Source organism: Pelobates fuscus, chromosome 4 (assembly GCF_036172605.1).
Source record: "Pelobates fuscus isolate aPelFus1 chromosome 4, aPelFus1.pri, whole genome shotgun sequence".
In the NCBI taxonomy this organism is placed as follows: Eukaryota; Metazoa; Chordata; class Amphibia; order Anura; family Pelobatidae; genus Pelobates; species Pelobates fuscus.
This window is the reverse complement of record NC_086320.1, coordinates 37873458-37896606: the sequence shown is the minus strand read 5'-3', so window position 1 is coordinate 37896606 and position 23149 is coordinate 37873458.

Below are 23149 nucleotides of genomic sequence, written 5' to 3'. Positions count from 1 at the left end.
GGAGGGGGGGATAAGGACCACTATTGGAGGGAGGGGGTGGGATAAGGACCACTATGGGAGGGAGGGGGGTATAAGGACCGCTATGGGAGGGAGGGGGGGGGATAAGGACCACTATGGGAGGGAGGGGGGGGGATAAGGACCACTATGGGAGGGAGGGGGGGATAAGGACCACTATGGGAGGGAAGGGGGGGATAAGGACCACTATGGGAGGGGGGGGGGGGATAAGGACCACTATACCACTATGGAAGGGAGGGGGGGATAAGGACCACTATCGGAGGGAGGGGGTGGGATAAGGACCACTATGGGAGGGAGGGGGGGAGAAAAGGAACACTATGGGAGGGAGGGGGGGATAAGGACCACTATGGGAGGAAGGGAGGGGGGGGATAAGGACCACTATGGGAGGGAGGGGGATAAGGACCACTATGGGAGGGAGGGGGGGGATAAGGACCACTAGGGGAGGGAGGGGGGGATAAGGACCACTAGGGAAGGGGAGGGGGAAGTAAGGACCACTAGGGGAGGGGAGGGGGAAGTAAGGACCACTAGGGGAGGGGTGAGTCAGGACCACTGGGGGAGGGGGGTGAAGGAACACGGGGGTGGGGAGGTAAGGACCACTGAGGGAGGAGGAGGGGAGGTCAGGACATATGGGGGGGGCAAATATCCTTGCACCGGCCCTGCACACACTGCATTCATACACACACTGCATTCATACACACTCTGCACTCATACACACACACTGCACTCACACACACTGCATTCATACACACACACACTGCATTCACACACACACACACTGCATTCACACACACACACACTGCACTCATACACACGCTGCACTCATACACACGCTGCACTCATACACACACACGCTGCACTCATACACACACTGCACTCATACACACACGCTGCACTCATACACACACACGCTGCACTCATACGCACACACTGCATTCATTATACACACACTGTAAATAAATATTCAATTAATATATTTTTTTTAGGATCTAATTTTATTTAGAAATTTACCAGTAGCTGCTGCATTTCCCACCCTAGTCTTATACTCGAGTCAATAAGTTTTCCCAGTTTTTTGGGGAAAAATTAGGGGCCTCGGCTTATATTCGGGTCGGCTTATACTCGAGTATATACGGTATATATATATATATTACTGCAAATGGAGGGGAAGGGACAGGTTTGTATTCCTAACACTATAGTGTTCCTTTAAAGGGACTCTGTAACGTATTTGCTAATTAGTAATGCCCAACATGATTTTTTTTTTTTTTATATTTTCTCCCATGTTTCTTTGTTTTTTGTTAAAAATAATGCTCATCATTCATTTTCATTCAGTGACATCAGCATTATAGTGTGGACTGGATGGATTGGGGGTGAAACATCTTAATGTGACTGAATGACTTGGAGAGTTAATTATGGATGATGAATATTATTTAAAAAAATAAATAAAAAAAAACAGAGGAGATGAGATTTAGTCATTGTCAGATTAGCATCAGCCCCATCCAGTCCACAATACAATAACTGAGGGGGGGAATGTAAGTGGGACTTTAAGAGTCCTGTGCCTTCTCTATCCCCAAACAGTTTGCCGGTGCTATCTGTGATAAAACCCTATGTCCTTTTTATGCATACTCTATATAGTGTATTTTTCAATTGTGTTTAAAAATGCAATTTCCCTTTTTGAAATAATAATGGTGCAATGCTATGGGCCTGGCATAATGATGATTTAAGTTGCAGTGTAAATTTATCATTAAAATAGACACTGGGCATTGACGCCACACAGCACAGACAAGACGGAAAAACCCGGACAGCTTCTGGTCTTGTCATAAATTTAAGAGGTCTGAGCGGATAAAATTGCAGTTTTATTTCTATGTTTTTTTTCTATGTGAAATACGGTTGCAGGGGAAAATCCTGTGGTTGCAGTTTGGGTGCTCTTGATCTCTAGACTTACCATATTTCTTTAAAATAATTCTCTTTCATATAAAAGCTAGTTTCAAGGTGTATCTGCAAGACATAAATGCTAGCATGTCCATGAAAATGCCAACCTTGAATGAGCTAGGTGTAAAAACTGTAATAAAATGGCATAATCTGCCATTCTTTGGGTTTTGTCCATAAAGAATAGCATATATCAATATATGTGTATAAATAGGTATGTGATATACAGTGCCCTCCACTAATATTGACACTCTTGGTAAATATGACCAAAGAAGGTTGTGAAGGCTGTGAAAAATGCTCTGCTCTCATGGATATCAAACAATTGCAAACACAACACAGGTATATCCAGATAAAACATATTTGTTAGATATATATGTGTGACACAATTATTGGCACCCTTTTAGTCAATACTTTGTGCTATCTCCTTTTGCCAAGATAACAGATCGGAGTTGTCTCCTGTAATCTATGATGAGGTTGGAGAATACAAAGGAAAACTGGGACCATTCCTTCATACAGGGAACTCTCCAGATCCTTCAAATGTCGAGGTTGGGGCTAGTAGACTCTCCTCTAGTTCATCCCACAGGTTTTCTGTAGGGTTCAAGTCACGTGATTGGGATGGCCATGGCAGTACCTTGATTTTGTGGTCAGTAAACCTAGTGAAAGAATTAACCAAGTCCCATTTTAAGCTTTCTGGAAGAGTTAGTTAGGTGTTCATTTAATATCTGCCGATATTTGATAAAGTCCATGATAAGAAAATGGGCAGACAAACAGCCCAAAAACATTAAATAGCCACCACCACCTCTGTGTGTGTGTGCCAAACCCACCTCTAGTGTTTATTGCCAAAAAGCTCTATTTTTGTTTCATCTGACCATAGAACTCAATCCCATTTGAAGTTCCAGTAGTGTCTGGCAAACTGAAGATGCGTGACTTTGTTCTTGAAACCCTTCCAAACAACTTGTGCTGATGTAGTGACATCGTATTGTAGATTTGTAGACTTTCTGGCACCAAGACGCAATTCTTCTGCAGTTCAATCAAGTTCTGCTATTCACCAGTTGTGATCCTTGGAGATTTTTTTTGCCACTCAAGCCATTCTGTCCACACTGTGTAAAGATAATGTAGACTCACATTCTCTACCAAGTTCATAACATTTACAGTTGACTGGAACTTCCTAATTATTGCCCTGATGATGGAAATGCGCTTTTTCAATGCTTTTGCTATTTTCTTATAACCGCTTCCCATGTTGTGAAGTTCAACAACCTTTTGCTGCACATCACATCTATATCCATTGGTCTTATTCACTGCAATGAATGGCTAATGGGATTTGGCATTTGTGTTACCTCATATTTATACCCCTGTGAAACAGTAAGTCATGATTGAACAATTTCCTCTTCCTAGTTAGCCTGGTGTACAAAAAAATTTCAATAAATGGAATTATATTTCAAATAACCAGCAAAAAGAAGGCAATTTGAAATGGAGAAAGTGGACAGAAGACGCAGGGTTAAGAGGATGAATGCTGCAGAATCTTTATCGGCTTTTAGTTGTTTGTTTTTCAGGGGGGTGGGAGGGTTCACAAACTTGAGCAAGCAAAAACACAGCTAATTATTTAGTCGAAAACTTATAAAAATGCATTCATTCTTTTTTTTTTAGTACCTGTATTTTGCTATTTTTTTTAGAGAGTATCTGCAGGGGTACATACTAGTTTTAAATCAGTCAGCTTATGCTGCAATTTAAACGTTTTCCTTTTGTAAAAAAAAGTTGAAAAGCTAAACAGTGTTTAATCTTATTATTACTGGTATTTGAGGGTTTTATGGTGTTTGGTAGTTCATACACATCTATACAATGTATTTCGATCCATCCAGCTTTAAAACCACCGATGTGAATTATTTATATCTTAAAACATATATTTTTAGATTGCGATCTTTTCCTTTCCAATACTAGCTAGTTAATGCAGTATCATAATGACAGACAAGAGAAGTCCTCTGAGCATCAAATTCTCCAGAGAATCCCTTCATTTTAGATCATTTCAAACCTGCTTGAAATCCCATGTTTCATAGTATTTGGGAAGTTTGTTCAACCCTTCAACCCCCAGAGGGGCAATAGAAGGTTAATATTGGTTGATAAAGGGGAGAAGAAGACTTTCTCAACATCACAACTGTAACGTTTCTGCCAAAGCTCAGATACCTCTTGTCTGTTGCAGATCCAATTTATTCTGCCAGGTAGGTTTGCCCTTACAAACCTTGCTATGCGATCAAATAAATTAAAGCTGTTACCTTTCATTGTTTTATCCTTTCTTCTTCCTGTAGCAAATAACCCCTTGACCTCTGACTGATTGGCTTCAATTAAATATAAGGATTTCCTTTTCCTGAGCCAAAGTCAGGTTACCAAAAAAATAACAAATGGAAACTGAGCGTGTTGTAGTCATCCAGCTATGTCCTCTGTGTGCCAGAATTTGAAAGACTTTCGACTTCACCGTTCTCTTTTCCCACAGGATTCCTAATGGTGTGACTTACTGAAATATTACTGTAGTTCCTAAGAGGTTGAGAAAGTCTGATTTCCTGAAGAATGATTTTGAACTTCAAAGTAACTCAACCTCCGGTGTATAACTTAGGAGCAAATAAAATAAAACTAGTCTTACTGTGATATAATGGGTTACTGAGCTGTACTTCGTTTTTTCGCTTGCCTTAGATTAATGAAAAAATAGCATGTGCGAAATAACGCATATTGTCATATGTTAAAAGCCACTCTACTACAACAAAATTGCAGAAATGTATCACATATGTGGTGGTATTACCAGTAAGGTACTGGACATACTAGTATTTTTACAGTATATGACTTTGATTTATTTTGGTTTGGTTTAATCTATTTTGGATATCCTATAAAAAAAGTATACATAAATATTTTAAAATAACTTTAAAATATATATATATATATATATTTATATATATATATATATATATATATATATATATATATATATATATTTGTATTTGTGTCAAAAGCTCATTTACAAAAGGTGTGATCATGGAAAAATGATCACATATTTATAAACATATAATAATGTAATAATAATAATATATTAATAATGCTGCTAAATATATACAAAGAAGAAGGGGAAATGGGGGCAACCTAGAACATGCATTTCTAAGTATGTCCTATCTCGCTACTGCCTTTTGCATCCAAGATCCTTGAAAGAGTTGTGTATGGGACTCACCTTTTGGGGCTTGCCTTGACATGGCAGGTGAGCTTATATTCAAATGGCCATTGGAATAAAACTAAAGAGCCTCCATTTTGTTTAAATGTACATAAGGATTTAGGCCAGTGTGCAGGTAACATTCTTTGTTTTTATAATAATAATAATAATAATAATAAAGCAGTGGTGCTGCTGTTAAGACCAGAATATGTACAAAATACAGATTATGAAACCCCACACACAAAAAAAGTTTTTAATTTTACAGGGTCATTTAAAACACCTATCTTGACAAGCAAATATTTTGTAAAGCCACCACTACGTCGCAGTACCCCAATTTTGGTGGGTCCCACACTAATTCCAACATGGGAGACAAACATGCCAACTGTGATACCGTTCACATTAATTCCAACATTGGAGACAAACATGACATTCCATGTTGAAATTAGTGTGGGATCCACGGGCTAGAGGACAATGTGTCGACTCCATAACAGAATCTTTTTCAAGTGACTTGAAGAAGATTCCGTTATGGAGTGGAAACATTGTCCTGTAGTTTGGGTCCTTTAAAGCTGCAAACGTTATGGCTTGTGCTCCTGGACCTTTCTTTGGAAGGATTCAAATTCTTCAATAGCCACTCCACTTTAAAAATCTAGTCTTCCAGATAACAGAGTACAATTGTAAATGTCTCTGTGTTGTTATACAAATGGTTCTCACCAGTCAGTAAACATCCTAATGTACTGTCTAATTAAACCATCTCTATAATACAAGTGACAAACAATTACCGCTCGCAATAAATAGTGACAAATAAGTGTATCTTCCCAGTACCACATGTGTAACGTCTAAACACATATTAATGTTCAGTACTCTTTGTCAATATTACTTAATTAAAAATAAGAAAAAAATAACAGCTAGTAGTAACCATAAATAAAGTCAGGGAGATATTTTCAAGACCCCCTTTACCTAACAGGAAACTGAAATGCTTGAAATACAAAAGTAATATTTACAAATTTTCCAAGAGCTGTTTTTCTAGTCACTAGCCTTACCTATAGTCACAGCTCATCAATTTGTCTCCGTTTTGCTATTTGGTTTCACATCAACGACAGTTTTGTTTTGGGTGAATAAACTTTGTTTAAAGAAACCAGTGTTACAAGTAAATACATTTAAAAAAAATAGAAAACGTTACAATATGTAATGCTGGAGTGTTTTGAAGTCCATTTATATTGTTGTGTCCAAATTCTTACCTGTAATCCAGCAGGGGGGAGAGGGGGGAGCTTTTTGCCCCAGTTTTGTTTTGCCCACCAACATAAGTAATTTGCTTCCAAATTAAATAGATGTAAAAATGTCAAAATAATATCATTATTTTTTTTCATCGTTTAAACAAAATATACATTTTCAGATTTGTTTTAATTTAATATTCTTTATTTAAAGATGTTCTAAAATTTTTGTACAAAACAACAGAAAAAAACAAAACTAGGGATGATAACAAATACAATGCAACAGATAATAAATAAAAGATAATAAATATTACCTAAAAATCATTATATTGAAACTAATTTAAAAAAATTGCATTATAAGAAATAAACAGAACAAAAAAAAAGCAGATAGAGCTCACGCTAATTTCTAAATGATCTTGGTTATATATAGATACCGATAATTGCTTTGGCCTCCTGCACAGGGTTATGGTGACCATTGTTTTAATCTTTTAATCCAACTGTCTATATTACTTAGCTTCCTAGAGAAAGTAGCAGTTATTCTAATAAAGTTTTTCCATAGTTGGTTGCGTAGAAAGTTGATTTTTGACTTAAACCCAGGTGAGGGCCTCAGTATCTTTTCAATCTCAAGTTATTAGAACCTTAACTGCAAAAAAACAGTGAATAATTAGAACTTGATTTAATTTTCCCACTTTGGGCAGGGTGACCAGACCCACCATGTTTTCTAAAACACATATCATGTATACATATTGATGGGCAGCACGTGGAAAGTGTAGCCCAGTAATATGTAGAATTCAGAAGAAGGTACATAAGATTAAGCAATAGAGATGTCCCGAATAGTTCGCTGGCGAATAGTTCCCGGTGAACATAGCTTGTTCGCGTTCGCCATGGCGGGCGAACATATGCGATGTTCGGTCCGCCCCCTATTCGTCTCATTGAGTAAACCTTGACCCTGTACCTCTCAGTCAGCAGACACATTCCAGCCAATCAGCAGCAGACCCTCCATCCCAGACCCTCCCACCTCCTGGACAGCATCCCATTTAGATTCATTCGGAAGCTGCATTCTTAGTGAGGGGAGGGACAGTGTAGCTGCTGCTGCTTTAATAGGGAAATCGATAGCTAGGCTAGTGTATTTAGTGTCCACTACAGTCCTGAAGGCCTCATCTGATCTCTGCTGTAAGGACAGCACCCCAAAAGCCCTTTTTAGGGCTAGAACATTAGTCTGCTTTTTTTTTTTTCCTGTGTAATCTAATTGCAGTTGCCTGCCTGCCAGCGTGTGTGTCAGGCTCACAGCGTATACTGTGCCCACTTGCCCAGTGCCACCACTCATATCTGGTGTCACAATAGCTTGCATTTAAAAAAAAAAAAAAAAACTGTAATATAATAGCAGTCAGTTTCCTTCACACGTGTGCGTTTCAGGGCCTGCCAGGGCACAGTGTCACACCAGTGCAACTCATATCTGGTGTAACTGTAGTGTACATTTAAAAAAAATTAGAAATTTGACTGTGAAATAATAGCAGTCAGTTTCCTTCACACTTGTGCGTTTCAGGGCCTGCCAGGGCACAATGTCACACCAGTGCAACTCATATCTGGTGTAACAGTAGTGTACATTTAAAAAAAACAACACTTTTTTGACTGTGAAATAATAGCAGTCAGTTTCCTTCACGCGTGTGCGTTTCAGGGCCTGGCAGGGCACAGTGTCACACCAGTGCAACTCATATCTGGTGTAAAAGTAGTGTAAATTAAAAAAAGAAAACTAGAAATTTGACTGTGAAATAATAGCAGTCAGTTTCCTTCACACGTTTGCGTTTCGGGGCCTGCCAGGGCACAGTGTCACACCAGTGCAACTCATATCTGGTGTAACAGTAGTGTACATTTAAAAAAAAATAATAAAATTTTGACTGTAATAGATTGAATAGCAGTTCGTTGCAAGCGTGTATGTCAGGCCTACAGCGTCTACTCTGCCAACTTCTGCCAGTGCACAGTGCCACTCATATCTGTTGTCACAGTAGCTTGCACGCATAGTACCACTAATCAAAAAAAAAAATGACAGGCAGAGGCAGGCCACCCCGCAGGGGCCGTCGTGGTCGTGGTGCTGTGATTCCCTTTGGCCCTAGAATAATGCCCAGTGTATAGAGGCCACGTACCCTGAACTCGAAAAGTTCTGAGGACATAGTTGACTGGCTAACACAGGACACCCAATCTTCTACAGCTTCTGCTCGGAACCTTGACGCACCATCCTCCTCCAGCTTAGCTTCGGGCACCTCTCAAGTTACCACTCGCCCGCCTACCGCCACCACCAACACTAGCACCACAGCCGCTTCACTTGATCTGTCAGAGGAGTTATTTACACATCAGTTGGAAGAAATGAGTGATGCGCAACCATTATTGCCAGAGGATGTAGATAACAGGGATATGTCTCAGTCAGGCAGCATTACACACATGGACGTATGGTGTGATGATGATCATGTTGTACCCGCTGCTGCTTTCTTTGCTGAGTTGTCAGATACAAGTGAAGCGGTTGATGATGACGATGCGTCCGTGGATGTCACGTGGGTGCCCACTAGAAGAGAAGAAGAACAGGGGGAAAGTTCAGATGGGGAGACAGAGAGGAGGAGGACACGAGTTGGAAGCAGGGGGAGGTCGTTGCAAGGAGCTAGTGGCACAGTCAGACAGCATGCATCGGCACCCGGGGTCAGCCAGACAGCACGCCAATCAACGCCAGCTGTGTCCACCACCAGAATGCCGTCATTGCAGAGTTCAGCAGTGTGGCATTTTTTTGTGTGTCTGCCTCTGACAACAGCGATGCCATTTGCAACCTGTGGCAAAAGAAACTGAGTCATGGGAAGTCCAACACCCACCTAGGTACAACTGCTTTGCGAAGGCACATGATCGCACATCACAAAGACCTATGGGATCAACACATGAGTACAAGCAGCACACAAACTCAAAGCCGCCATCCTCCTCCTGGTCCAGCATCTTCAGCCATGTCAACCACTGCTGTCCTCCTTACCCCCTCTCAACCATCCGCCACATCCGTCTCTCGCCTTGAGCAGTTCCTGCTCATCTGCCCACAGTCAGGTGTCTGTCAAGGACATGTTTGAGCGTAAGAAGCCAATGTCACAAAGTCACCCCCTTGCCCGGCATCTGACAGCTGGCTTGTCTGAACTCTTAGCCCACCAGCTTTTACCATACAAGCTGGTGGAGTCTGAGGCGTTCCAAAAAATTGTAGCTATTGGGACACCTGCAGTGGAAGGTACCCGGCCGAAATTTCTTTGCACAAAAGGCAATCCCCAACCTGTACTCAATTGTGGAAAAGGAAGTAATGGCATGTCTGGCACACAGTGTTGGGACAAGGGTCCATCTGACCACTGATACCTGGTCTGCAAAGCATGGTCAGGGCAGGTATATCACCTACACTGCGCATTGGGTAAACCAGCTGACGGCTGCCAAGCATGGAATGCGTGGCTCTGCAGAGGAGTTGGTGACACCGCCTCTACTCCTGCTGCCACCTCCTCTACTCCTCCTACTCCATCCTCTTCCATAACCTCCTTGGCTGAGTCCTCTTCTGCTGCTGCGTCTTGCTCCACATCAACGGCACCCCCCCAGCTCCCCAGGTACTGTTCCACATCCCGGATACGGCAGTGTAACGCCGTCTTGGGGTTGACTTGCCTGAAAGCAGAGAGTCACACCGGACCAGCACTCCTGTCCACCCTGAATGCACAGGTGGATCAGTGGCTGACTCCGCATTAGCTGGAGATCGGCAAAGTGGTTTGTGACAACGGAAGAAATTTGTTGGCGGCATTGCATTTGGGCAAGTTGACACATGTGCCGTGCATGGCACATGTGTGTAATCTGATCGTACAATGCTTTGTGCATAAGTACCCAGGCTTACAGGACGTCCTGAAGCAGGCCAGGAAGGTGTGTGTCCATTTCAGGCGTTCCTACACGGCCATGGCGCACTTTTCAGATATCCAGCGGCGAAACAACATGCCAGTGAGGCGCTTGATTTGCGACAGCCCGACACATTGGAATTCAACACTCCTAATGTTTAACCGCCTGCTCCAACAAGAAAAGGCCGTTAATGACTATTTGTATGACCGGGGTGCTAGGACAGCCCCTGCGGAGCTGGGATTTTTTTTGCCACATTTCTGGACGCTCATGCGCAATGCCTGTAGGCTCATGCGTCCTTTTGAGGAGGTGACAAACCTAGTCAGTTGCACCGAAGGCACCATCAGCGATATCATACCATTTGTTTTCTTCCTGGAGCATGCCCTGCGAAGAGGGCTGGATCAGTCTGTCGATGAGCGTGAAGAGGAATAGGAAGAGTTGTGGTCACCATCACCACCAGAAACAGCCTTATCAGCATCGCTTGCTGGACCTGCGGCAACGCTGGAAGAGGATTGTGAGGAAGAGGAGTCAGAGGAGGAATGTGGCTTTGAGGAGGAGGAGGAAGACCAACCACAACAGGCATCCCAGGGTGCTCGTTGTCACCCATCTGGTACCCGTGGTGTTGTACGTGGCTGGGGGGAAGAACATACCTTCAGTGAGATCACTGAGGACGAGGAACGGGACATGAGTAGCTTGGCATCCAACCTTGTGCAAATGGGGTCTTTCATGCTGTCGTGCCTGTTGAGGGACCCTCGTATAAAAAGGCTGAAGGAGAACGACCTGTACTGGGTGTCCACGCTACTAGACCCCCAGTATAAGCAGAAAGTGGCGGAAATGTTACTGAATTACAACAAGGAAAGGATGCAGCATTTGCAAAATGAATTAAAAAGTATGCTTTACACAGCGTATAAGGGTGATGTCACAGCACAACGTGAATCTAACAGAGGGAGAGGTGGAAGTCATCCTCCTCCTCCCACGACCACGTCGGCAAGGACAGGACGCTTTAAAGACGTGTTGTTGATGGAGGACGTGCGGACCTTTTTAAGTCCTATGCATCGCCACAGCCCTTCGGGGTCCACCCTCAGAGAACGACTCGACCGACAGGTAGCAGACTACCTCACCTTAACTGCAGATATCGACACTCTGAGGAGCGATGAACCCCTTGACTACTGGGTGTGCAGGCTTGACCTGTGGCCTTAGCTATCCCAATTTGCGATAGAACTTCTGGCCTGCCCCGCTTCAAGTGTCCTGTCAGAAAGGACCTTCAGTGCAGCAGGAGGTATTGGCACTGAGAAGAGAAGTCTCCTAGGTCAAAACAGTCTAGATTACCTCACCTTTATTAAGATGAATGATGGATGGATCCTGAAGGGACTGACAGTGGGCGATACATTTGACTAAAAAAGGCCTGATGAGGGGGACGTAACAGGGATTAAACTGATAAGAATAGTACTACTTAACACACCACTCCTATCTGGTGGCACATTAGATTTCACGCGCAGTGCCCCAAATTTGAAGTAGGAGGACCAACCAAGCATCTTTTTCCATCTCCCGGTTCCTAAAATCGATGCCATATACACATCCCCTGATAGGGGACGTAACAGGGATTAAACTGATAAGAATAGTACTACTTAACACACCACTCCTATCTGGTGGCACATTGGATTACACGCGCAGTGCCCCAAATTTGAAGTAGGAGGACCAACCAAGCATCTTTTTCCATCTGCCGGTTCCTAAAATCGATGCCATATACACGTCCCCTGATAGGGGACGTAACAGGGATTAAACTGATAAGAATAGTACTACTTAACACACCACTCCTATCTGGTGGCACATTAGATTGCATGCGCAGTGCCCCAAATTTGAAGTAGGAGGACCGACCAAGCATCTTTTTCCATCTCCCGGTTCCTAAAATCGATGCCACGTACACGTCCCCTGATAGGGGACGTAACAGGGATAAAACTGATAGGAATAGTACTACTTAACACACCTTATAATAACGCAGAGAGAGGCAACGCAGATAGAGGAGTCTGAAGAAGAGGAGTCAGAGGAGGAAGGTGGCTTTGAGGAGGTGGAAGACCAAACACAGCAGGCGTCCCAGGGGGCTTGTTGTCACCTTTCGGGGCCCTCTGGTGTTGTACGTGGCTGGGTGGAGGAAGAGACCCTCAATGACATCAGTGAGGACAAGGAACGGGACATGGCTAGCTTGGTATCCAACCTTGTGCAAATGGGGAGTTTGCGGTTGTGCAAATGGACTGTTTGCGGTTGTTTGCGGTGCGTTAAACGGGGAGTTTGGTCTGTCACTGTGAAGCGGGCGTAACCCTTACACTACCTGATCGATACAACATCATACCTGATGTTTTAAAGCACGTTATTCCAAACAATTTAGGAATGTTAGGTGATTTATGCCCTTTATGGATTAAAACCAGACTCTGCATCAACTATGTAATTTTCCATGGGAGTTTTGCCATGGATCCCCCTCCGGCATGCCACAATCCAGGTGTTAGTCCCCTTGAAACAACTTTTCCATCACTATTGTGGCCAGAAAGAGTCCCTGTGGGTTTTAAAATTCGCCTGCCTATTGAAGTCTATGGCGGTTCGCCCGGTTCGCCCGTTCGCAAACATTTACGGAAATTCGCGTTCGTCGTTCGCGAACGGAAAATTTAATGTTCGCGACATCTCTATTAAGCAATTAGTTAATGAAGAATACTGCAATTAAGTAATTAGGCAATGGAGAATCCTGCAGAATTTGCATTATACATACTGCAGGCCAACCCTTTTCATGAATATATGACAAAATAATATGTGTCCCTGTAAACATGGTGGATTTGGTCACCCTGATTTTGGGCCATGATAAGTATAATAGAGCCGTTTGTGGTGTTTTTTGGTAAATTTGCAACACCCATTTTGTCTAGGAGAGCAAATATCCAATGTCACATACTTTTGATTACCTTGCACCTTCACCGACATAAATTCCTAGTGCATGGTTACATCTCCAGCAGACATTAGGATAATTGGGATAGATCTTATTTAGTCATTCTGGGACGTAATACCATATATTAACTAACTTGTAATAGGTTTCAACGTACATTTACAGGCATTTTGATGAGTTTTGTAAATGTTTTTAATTATTTGTTTTAATACATTTTGTGTTCTGTCATTTCTGCAAATAGTTCAAGTGTGAGACAGTGATTGGGAGAGAAATGTGAAAGTAGATAGGTCAGTGGTGTATTTTGGTTTTGTGCTGCCTTAGGCATGACTAAACCTGGGCACCACCCTAATCTAAATTGACCCCACCCCTTCCTGTCAAGGCAGCACCTCCTCCTGATTAAGACCCACTCATTCCTCTTTAGACTCCACCTTTTCCTACTCCTTTTAAAGGGATACTATAGCTGTTTTCCTGGCACTATAGTTCCCTTTAGTGCGCCCCTCCCTTGTGCCCCACCACCACCCACTCAGCACTAAAGTTGTTAAAACCCCTTAGTCACTTATCTAAATCTAGCGCTGTTGTCCCTCGGTGCTGGGTCAGGCTCCTCCTCCTCTGTGCTTGCATTAGGCTTCCCCATAAGAAAGCATTGTATCAATTCTTTCCTATGGGGATTTAGCAGACACAGGATGTCCTCATGCACAGCGTGAGGACGTCCAGCATCAGTTAGGTGACATTTGGCTGCCTAACCACCCTTTGGAAGTCCCTTTGGTAGACTAGAGGTGGAGTTAACCCCTTAAGGTTATTATTGCAGTTTTTTAGAAACTGCAATAATTACACTTGCAGGGTTAAAGGGACTGGTACACTGCACCCAGACCAATTCAACGAGCTGAAGTAGTCTGGGTGCCTATAGTGCACACTCTTTAAGCACACACTCTGACAAACACATTCACTGACAGACACACACTGGCGGATACACACGAACAGTCACACACTCAATGACAAACACTCAGATGTCACTGACAGACACAGACTCACTGATTTCACACACACATTCACTGACTGACACACACTGGCAGATACACACTGACAGTCACACACACACAGACGCCACTGACACACACACACACACACTGACAGACACACAAACACTGACAGACACTCATTGACACACACACTGATAGTCACACACACACTCAATTACAGACTCTCACTGATTTGACAAACACTCACATACACACCAAGACACACACACATACACTCATACACACACATACACTCATATATACTCGTACACACCCACATACACTCATACACACATACACATACACTCATACACACACACATACACTCATGCACACACACACACACACTCATACACACATATATACACATACACACACATACACTTATATATACTCATACACATACACTCATACACACAAACACATGCTACTGTGTTAGAATTAGCTGCAGCAAGGGAGCTGTGATCTCTCTGCTCTGCTCTGCTCCCTCACCCCTTGTGGGCCATCTACAGATGCCGGGAGCTGGAATATGACGCCATATTCCAGCTCCCGCGGCATCAGTAAACAGCAAGCGAGGGAGCAGAGCAGGGAGATCACAGCTCCCTCTCCGCCGCTGATTCTAACACAGCCGCATGTCAGGGAGGTCGGACTGGGCTTTTGGGGGCAGCATTTTTTGTCGCCCCCTCTTTAGTGCTGCCCAAGGCAAATGCCTAGTTTGCCTTGGGCTAAATACACCAGTGAGCTAGGCACTGCAATATATAGTCATTCTCTAAATTCTTACGGAAGCTTTTGTTGGTATCCACAAACTAATATTCTGTCTGCCAACATGTATTTTATTTCTTTGCAAACACAACAAAAATATGTTTGTCTTATATACAGCAATAATACAAATTTTTGTCTTAGTGGCTTTTTCAATTGTGAGATTAAATTATGTTTTGCATAGCCAGAGGTAAAAAATTAAAAACAGTTGTTTTCTTTGTGTGAATGCTTGAGAAAAGTTTTATCTGCATAATTTAAATATCATAAAGTAAGCATACACTCTGTGTCTGTAGCCCAGATGTAGGCAACCTTCGGCACTCCGGATGTTGTGGACTTCTACATCTCCCCTTGTGTAAAGGTACCAAATGAACACCTAGCACAGAACCCTTCACAATAATTGACACAAGACATATATATGGCTAAAATAGGCCACAGCATTCATTAACCATTCACCAATAATTTACTTGTAACTGTATAAAATATAACCTAGAGATACCAGAACATCGTCCTTGCCAATAACTAACAATCCATAAATTATCAATTCCCTGGGTGCTACTCCTCTGCCTCGTCCTACCAATCCTTAACCACATCTCCGGGTTTATCGACCCCTTAATGCTGGCCTTTAGCTTAGTTGGTACGTCCATACAATTTTGAGATTCGGGGAGGGGTGAGCACCACTACACCATCATACCTATTTAGTTCCGATCCACCCCAATTGACAAGAACACACCCTGCCTGCTGTGACAAGAAAAAACGGTTAGAGACCGACATAACATCATAGGTAATCAATTCAAAATCAAAGGGAGGGAGCTGTTTCTGGGAATATTATGGCACTAAAATAGCTGAAGTAAGAACTGCAAAACATTCACTTATATATCCTGAACCTAGCTTCCCCTAGCTGTCCCCCCATACTCACACAAGACCTTGTAATGTCCAGCTTTCCTACCCTCCCAAGGATCATTGCCAGCATTATGACTGTTATAGCATTAAAAGAGATGAAATTCACAAATTAACAAATATCACATGCAGGAAAACGCTCTAAAATGCATATTTCTTATTTTGTTTCTTTTTCTTCCATAACAATTTCTGCCTTGTCTCTTGGGTTTAGAGTCCAGGACTTCTGTAAGGAATATTTGAAGGATATTTTGATGGGTGTACATTATGCTCAATAAAATCTTTACTGTCTCTTGGCAGACATATTCCAGTACCAAATCAAACGTTAGCTATTGGTAACTTTATTACATTTTGTATTTTTTTATATTTATATATGTATTTGAATCACTTACCTTCTAAGAAAGCACACTGTGGTATTCCGTGAAAATCTATTGCATGTCTCGTGAAATCCTGTATTCATTAAAGGAGGATTCCAAAGAGCATTTGTAGTCATATTGTCCTTTTACAATAAGCTACTGTATGGGGTATGAAAGCCTTATGGGGTATGAAAGCCTCTATATATATATATAGAATCCAATAAGGAAGGCTGCTCTCCGGACTTAAAACTTCAATTTATTATAACAGATTAAAAATAGCAAGGTCCCCGCTCAGGACCTTCTTTAGGGTCCAAAACAACAGGACAAGGACTGAGGAAGGTCCCGAGCCGGGACCGAAAGTTGGTCGTTATTTTTAAGCTGTTATAATAAATTGAAGTTTTAAGTCTGGAGAGCAGCCTTCCTTATTGGATTCTTTATCTTTTGGAGCTCTGGTTTTGCACCCGGCAGTGGTATACTTGAAACATGAGTGCAGGGGACTTGTATATATATTTATATTTATATACATTTATTATTCCCTTTAATTCCCTTTTACAAGAGCCTGTAACGAAAATATACCCCAACACGCAGAATTCAGCTAAACAGAAGACCACACAGAGGGGAGATAGATCTACAGGACCTTAGAGTGGCCGGACTCGATGTATATAGGAGAAGTACAGAGTCAGGAACGATCCGAGGTCAGGGGCACAAAGAGACAGCGAAAACTAGGACTAGCCGGGGTCTAGTACACAGTAAACAGCAAGCTGGCAAATAGAACAGATAAGGATAAAGAGATAACGTAGTCAGAAAACAAAGCCAAGGTCAAGTACGAAGGAACACAACTGAATACAACAAGCGCTAAAGGGAACTGAAACAGAAACCACGATAGGGCAAGGAACTAAGGGAAAAAGGTGAGTAAATATAACTAAACGTCTATTTTGATTGGCCCCTGTCATATCCACGCCCCCAAAAGGTAAGTGTATGGGGAGTGTGGCATGACAGGGACCAATGGGAGGCCTTTTCCAATTTAGGCTCCCACTGTCCCTTTAAGTCAGGCGGGACACGTGACCGCTTCTCGCGGTCACTGCCCGCCTTCCTGTTCCAGCCGTCGGATGAGCCGCATGCGGCTCGTGCAGCAGCAGGACTGCGCGTGGCTCGAACAGAGGAACCTGGCCGGCCCCTGGCAAGTACCGATACAGAGCCTTTGTGTATTCTGCAAATCTCTGACTACATCTCATCCCAAAAGAAAATCGTTCCAGAGGTGGTCTACAATATTAATAAGAGAGATGGAAGATACATATTATGAAAAAAGCTAGAAAACAGGAATGTGTTTAGTTTAGAAATCAAATATGATAACATTATACATTGTATGATATAATAACATTATACAAATATATACAGGGCACAAACTGGTAACCTCTTACTTAACAGAACTGTACAAAGGACAAGAGGTGACCCATTTAGACTTGAAGAAAGAAGATTTTGCCTACAGCAGAGAAAATGTTTATTCTTTCCCAATTTGTGACAAAATTTACATTTTCTAATTGAGTTTTTCTTAGTAGTGTGCAAAAAAACTGAACTTGATGCCTTCTGCCTATGTTACTATATAACTGTATACCACTGCCTCCAACTAGTAAAATTAACTCAAGGCAGAAATATTCCACGTAATTGTGCGATATATGCACAGTCTGCAAACATCCAGTTTTGGTGACCACATGTCACTGTAGCCTTCTCTTCCTGCTGCTAGCTGACAAGAATGCAAGGAAGTGTTGTCTTCTACTGCTGTAACCCATCTGTTTCAAGGGTCAATGCATTGTAATATTAAATAAACCTATCTTCATATGGTTTTTGTAAGGAGCTGTTATTTTGACCTGCAGAATTGCCCCTCGCTGTATTTTTTTTTCAGCATTCTCAAATAAATCTAATAGAGATGCAATAGTGATTAAATGCCTCCCAACATTCCTGATTTTGGTAGGACAGTCTCAATTTTAGGGTCTTGTCCAACCTGCTCCCAAAATCCATAGGATAAACAGTGCTCACTGCACAGTCTGCCCATTGTGACTTAACTTAGTTGCCTGGCAGACAGCCTGGCGTACTTTCACACCAGGGTGACCTGTCAATTCTTCTAGTGGCAGACCACCCTCTATATGGTGGGGCAAATGATTAGATTTGCATAACTGGTCCATTCCATTTACCCCCTGCTGACCAGTGTCCTGCTTCATGGGACCCTGATGTTGAGTGGTAGGTGATTTTGAAATGTTGGTGTCAACAAACCCAGCACAAACTAACATGCCACAGTAAGGGTCACTTAGATCATCAAACTTTACTTCAACAACCACTAAGCTTCGTGTCCATGTCTGCATATTTCTTTTGTTGAGTTACAACTTATATGATTCCGTATTTGGTGATTTTCATTAATAAATGGATTTACCCGTACAAGGAACATGCAACGTATAATTCTGCACTTTTGTGATTAATCCACTTTAATGCCTTCTAATATTTGATCTAATGTTGTCTTACACAAGATATTCAGATGTAAAAAATACACACCGTGTGGGAGAAAACACTAGGAAATACCTTTACGGCACAGTGTGACACTGACATATTATATACATAAGGGGAGCTACAGAGAGAGAGAGAGAAGGAATTAAACCCATTGATACGTGATATAATATACAGCTTTTTCTTACTTTAAACTTGTGAAAATTACTTCCAGATCAAGCTAAACTGTTGCTGGAAAATTGGAGTGGCCTGAAACCAGCTGATTCACTGTGTCTATTACATGTTCTGGATTTGGATGTGACTGCTGCGTTTACCGGCATCTTCTGAATGTTGTTACATGAACAGGAAATTAGTCTCGTCAATCCACCGCAGATTGCAGAAAACGTTCGGGTACAATAACGTTCTGTGTTTGAGACAATGCACGTATACATTTTGTAGACATACAAAAAAAAAAAAGAAGAGGTCTCCATACATCTCATTAAAACGCGTCATTTGCCTTGTGCCAAAGTGAAGCCTCTTTCCATAAAGTATGTTCATATTTCCTTCTCATTTCTATTAATTTATTGGAATAATGAGGTATTGTTAGCTGCGTTAATGTGGAGCGGTGCCAAGCCTTACGTTCCTGTAATGGCAAATCGAAGGGTAGCACACTCTGCCTGTAAAGCTTTAGAGCTGAAACATAATCCCTCGTACAGCCAGAAAGACTAAACATTTTCATTCATTATAATATTTCTTACCAATATCCCGCCAGAGTATCCCTCTTCATGTTAATGCAAACCATCTTACGTTAGAGCACAGATTTTGCTAATTAACTTACAGAAACCTGAATGCCACTATGTTATATTCCTTAGATCAGGCATAGGAAACCTTCGGCACTGCAAATGTTTTGGACTACACCTCCCATGATGCTTTGCCAGCATTATGGGTGTAAGAGCGTTATGGGGGATGTAGTCCACAACATCTGGAGTGCCAAAGGTTGCCTATCCCTGCCTTAGATTATATATTCAAACAGAAAAGTCCAACTTGCTCATTGTAGCAGCAAAGATAAAAATGTTATATACAAAAAAATCACTGGGAAAAGGTTTTTTAAGGCTTCCGTACTATTAAGTGTGATAATAACTGTGATATCACTAATTGTAACATCAAACTTGCTAATTTTGGATCTTTTTTTTCTGCTAGAGGAGGAGGGTGTGCCAGTTCCTCTTGGTGATAAGAATATCCTTAACTCATCTGGTTACAAATACGTGTCCCTGTTAGTCCACCCATTGTACAGCGCTGCGGAATTTGTTGGCGCTTTATAAATAATAATAATATCACTACCCTTTCTCAGTGAAGGGGTTCTGCAGAACAGACAGTTAATTTATCTGAAATGGAATCTGATTTGGTTTCTGTTTGCAGCTGAGATTTTGGGAGTCTGGTCATGGGCGTAGGAACCCCCACAAATCTGGGGGGGATAGCATTCTTACTCGCCGGGTATATTCTTATTCAGTAAACTGGGAGTTGTTTATCCCATTGTACAGCGCTACGGAATTTGATGGCGCTATGTAAATAATAAAATAATAATGTTAAATTTTAAGTGTGTGTGTGTGTGTGTGAAATAATATAATGTGAAGCATATCAGTGTATCGCATAGCTCCACAGCAATACAACTGACAGTAATGTGTGAGGTGCAAGTACATCACAGAACACCTCAGCAATAAAATGCATGGGAAAGTGCAGTGTGTGAGTGTATCACAAGCTCTACAGCAAAATAACTCACAGGAACGTGCAGTTTGTGAGCATATTACAGATCACCTCATCAATACAATGCACAGGAATATACAGTGTTTGAATATATATCAGCCAACCCAATGCGTGGCAAAACACTGCGCTGCACCAATCAGCATCTCTTCACAGAGATGCGTTGAATCAATGCATTTCTATGAGGAGTGTTCAGCGTGAATGCTAGTGCTGCACGTTGTGCAACACTGGACTAGGAAGCACCTCTAGTGGCCGCCTGATAAGGTATTCCTCGGCAGTAATGTAAATACTGCCTTTTTCTGAAAAGGCAGTGCGCTTACATTAAAGGACCACTATAGTGCCAGGAAAACATACTCGTGCCCCCACCCTCAGGGCCCCCCTCCCGCCCGGCTCTGGGCAGAGGAAAGGGTTAAAACTTACCTTTATTCCAGCGCCGGGCGGGGAGCTCTCCTCCTCCTCTCTGCCTCCGATCCTCCCTTTCGGCTGAATGCGCGGCAAGAGCTGCGCGCACATTCAGCCGGTCGCATAGGAAAGCATTTACAATGCTTTCCTATGAACGCTTGCGTGCTCTCACTGTGATTTTCACAGTGAGAATCACGCAAGCGCCTCTAGCGGCTGTCAGTGAGACAGCCACTAGAGGATTTAGAAGCTGGCTTAACCCTTATATAAACATAGCAGTTTCTCTGAAACTGCTATGTTTATATAAAAAAGGGTTAAACCTAGCTGGACCTGGCACCCAAACCAATTCATTAAGCTGAAGTGGTCTGGGTGCCTAGAGTGGTCCTTTAAAAAGCCTGCAGAGACATGCTATAAACACCAAAACTACTACGTTTAGCCGTTGTGGTTCTGGTGACTATAGTGTCACTTGAATATAGAGGGAAAAAAAGAATCATCACAAATGTATGAAATAAAAATGTCTATCATTTTTTTTGGGAAACAATGTGCAGATAGTACTGTACTAATGATATCCCTGGCTGGATGGGAGCATTCCATGTAATCAGTATGATATCCCTGGTTAACCCCTTTATCCACCCGTCCCTAATTGTCTCCCCTCCAACCACCTAGCCTCCTAACCCCCATAAAACAAGTAATATATCTTCTTGTACTTACAGTACTGAAGACACCAGCAGTGATCTGGGTTCAGGGCTGAAAGCGTGAGGCGCTGCTCTGCAGTTGTAGGAGACCGGAGCTCACCCTAGCGTTGTCGTGACATCATGGAACGCGCGTACGCAGAGGGCAAGGGAGGTCGGGAGGAGCAAACAAAGTCCTTCAATATGTGGCGATGCCGAATAGTGGAGGATTGAATCAGATCAGGATTTGAGAGGGAACATTTTTAGCATATTATTGTGGGCAGCGGGGCTCAAGAGGCAGCTGCCTTGGGCCCCCCAGGAGCAACTGGGCCCGGCAGCTGCCCTTTTTGCCCCGTGTTAATGGATGCCCTGACTTAGGGTGACCACATTTCCTAACTGCTATTTAGGGACACTTACTACCTCCTCTACCCCTTCCATTCATATTACTACCCTATCCCTTCCGTTCATATTACTACCCCCCCATACCCCTTCCGTTCATATTACTACCCCCCATACCCCTTCCGTTCATATTACTACCCCCATACCCCTTCTGGCCATATTACTACCCCCCATACCCCTACCGGCCATATTACTACCCCCCCATACCCCTTCCGGCCATATTACTACCCCCCCATACCCCTTCCGGCCATATTACTACCCCCCCATACCCCTTCTGTTCATATTACTACCCCCCGCATACCCCTACCGTTCATATTACTACCCCCCTATATCCCTACCGTTCATATTACTACCCCCCCATACCCCTACCATTCATATTACTACCCCCCATACCCCTTCCGTTCATATTACTACCCCCACATACCTGTTCCGTTCATATAACTACCCCCTCCTATTCATATTACTACCCCCCCACAGCACCACCCCCTCTAGTCATATTATTAGCCCCCTTACCCCCTTCATTCATATTAGTACTCCCCTCCATTAATATTAATACCCCCTCCTACCCCCCTCCATTCATATTAGTACCCCCACCCCCTCCATTCATATTAGGATACCCTTCTATCCCTATTAGTACCCTTCCACCCCCCCCCCTCCATTCCTATTAGTAGCCTCTAACCCCTTCCATTCATTTTTCTACCCACCTCTTCCCCCTCCCCCTCCCCAAATTATATCTCCCCTCTCTAACCCTTCCATGTATGTTAGGTGGAAGGAATTGGCCTACACTCACTTCCTCCCAGCACTGTCTGCCAATGTAAATGGGGCTCAATCACGCTGATAAAGGGCCACAGCACACAACCGGGCCCCTGTGAACAAATGCATATGAGGTGGCCCTGAGTGCATGGGCCACATAATGGGCCAACTCAGCACGTGATCCCCAGTGCATCCGCACTTGCTGCACCGGCAGTAGTTCTGCCACTGACTGGGCCCCTCACTGATCCTCGACCTTAAGTGGTCGCCTAAGCTACCTTATGGGTGATCCGGCTTTGCTGATGGCTAGAATATACCCCAAGATAAGATTGGCAGGCTGGTGGAGAACCCTACCAAATGCACACATGGTAATTGCTGTGTTTATTGCCAGCATGCACAAGGCTACAAAGACTTCACATTGTGCCAAGAGAATATAAGTACACAGTAACAGGTTTAGAGATAAGTTTTGAATATTTCTCTCTCCAGTTTTATTAAATAAGGAGTCAT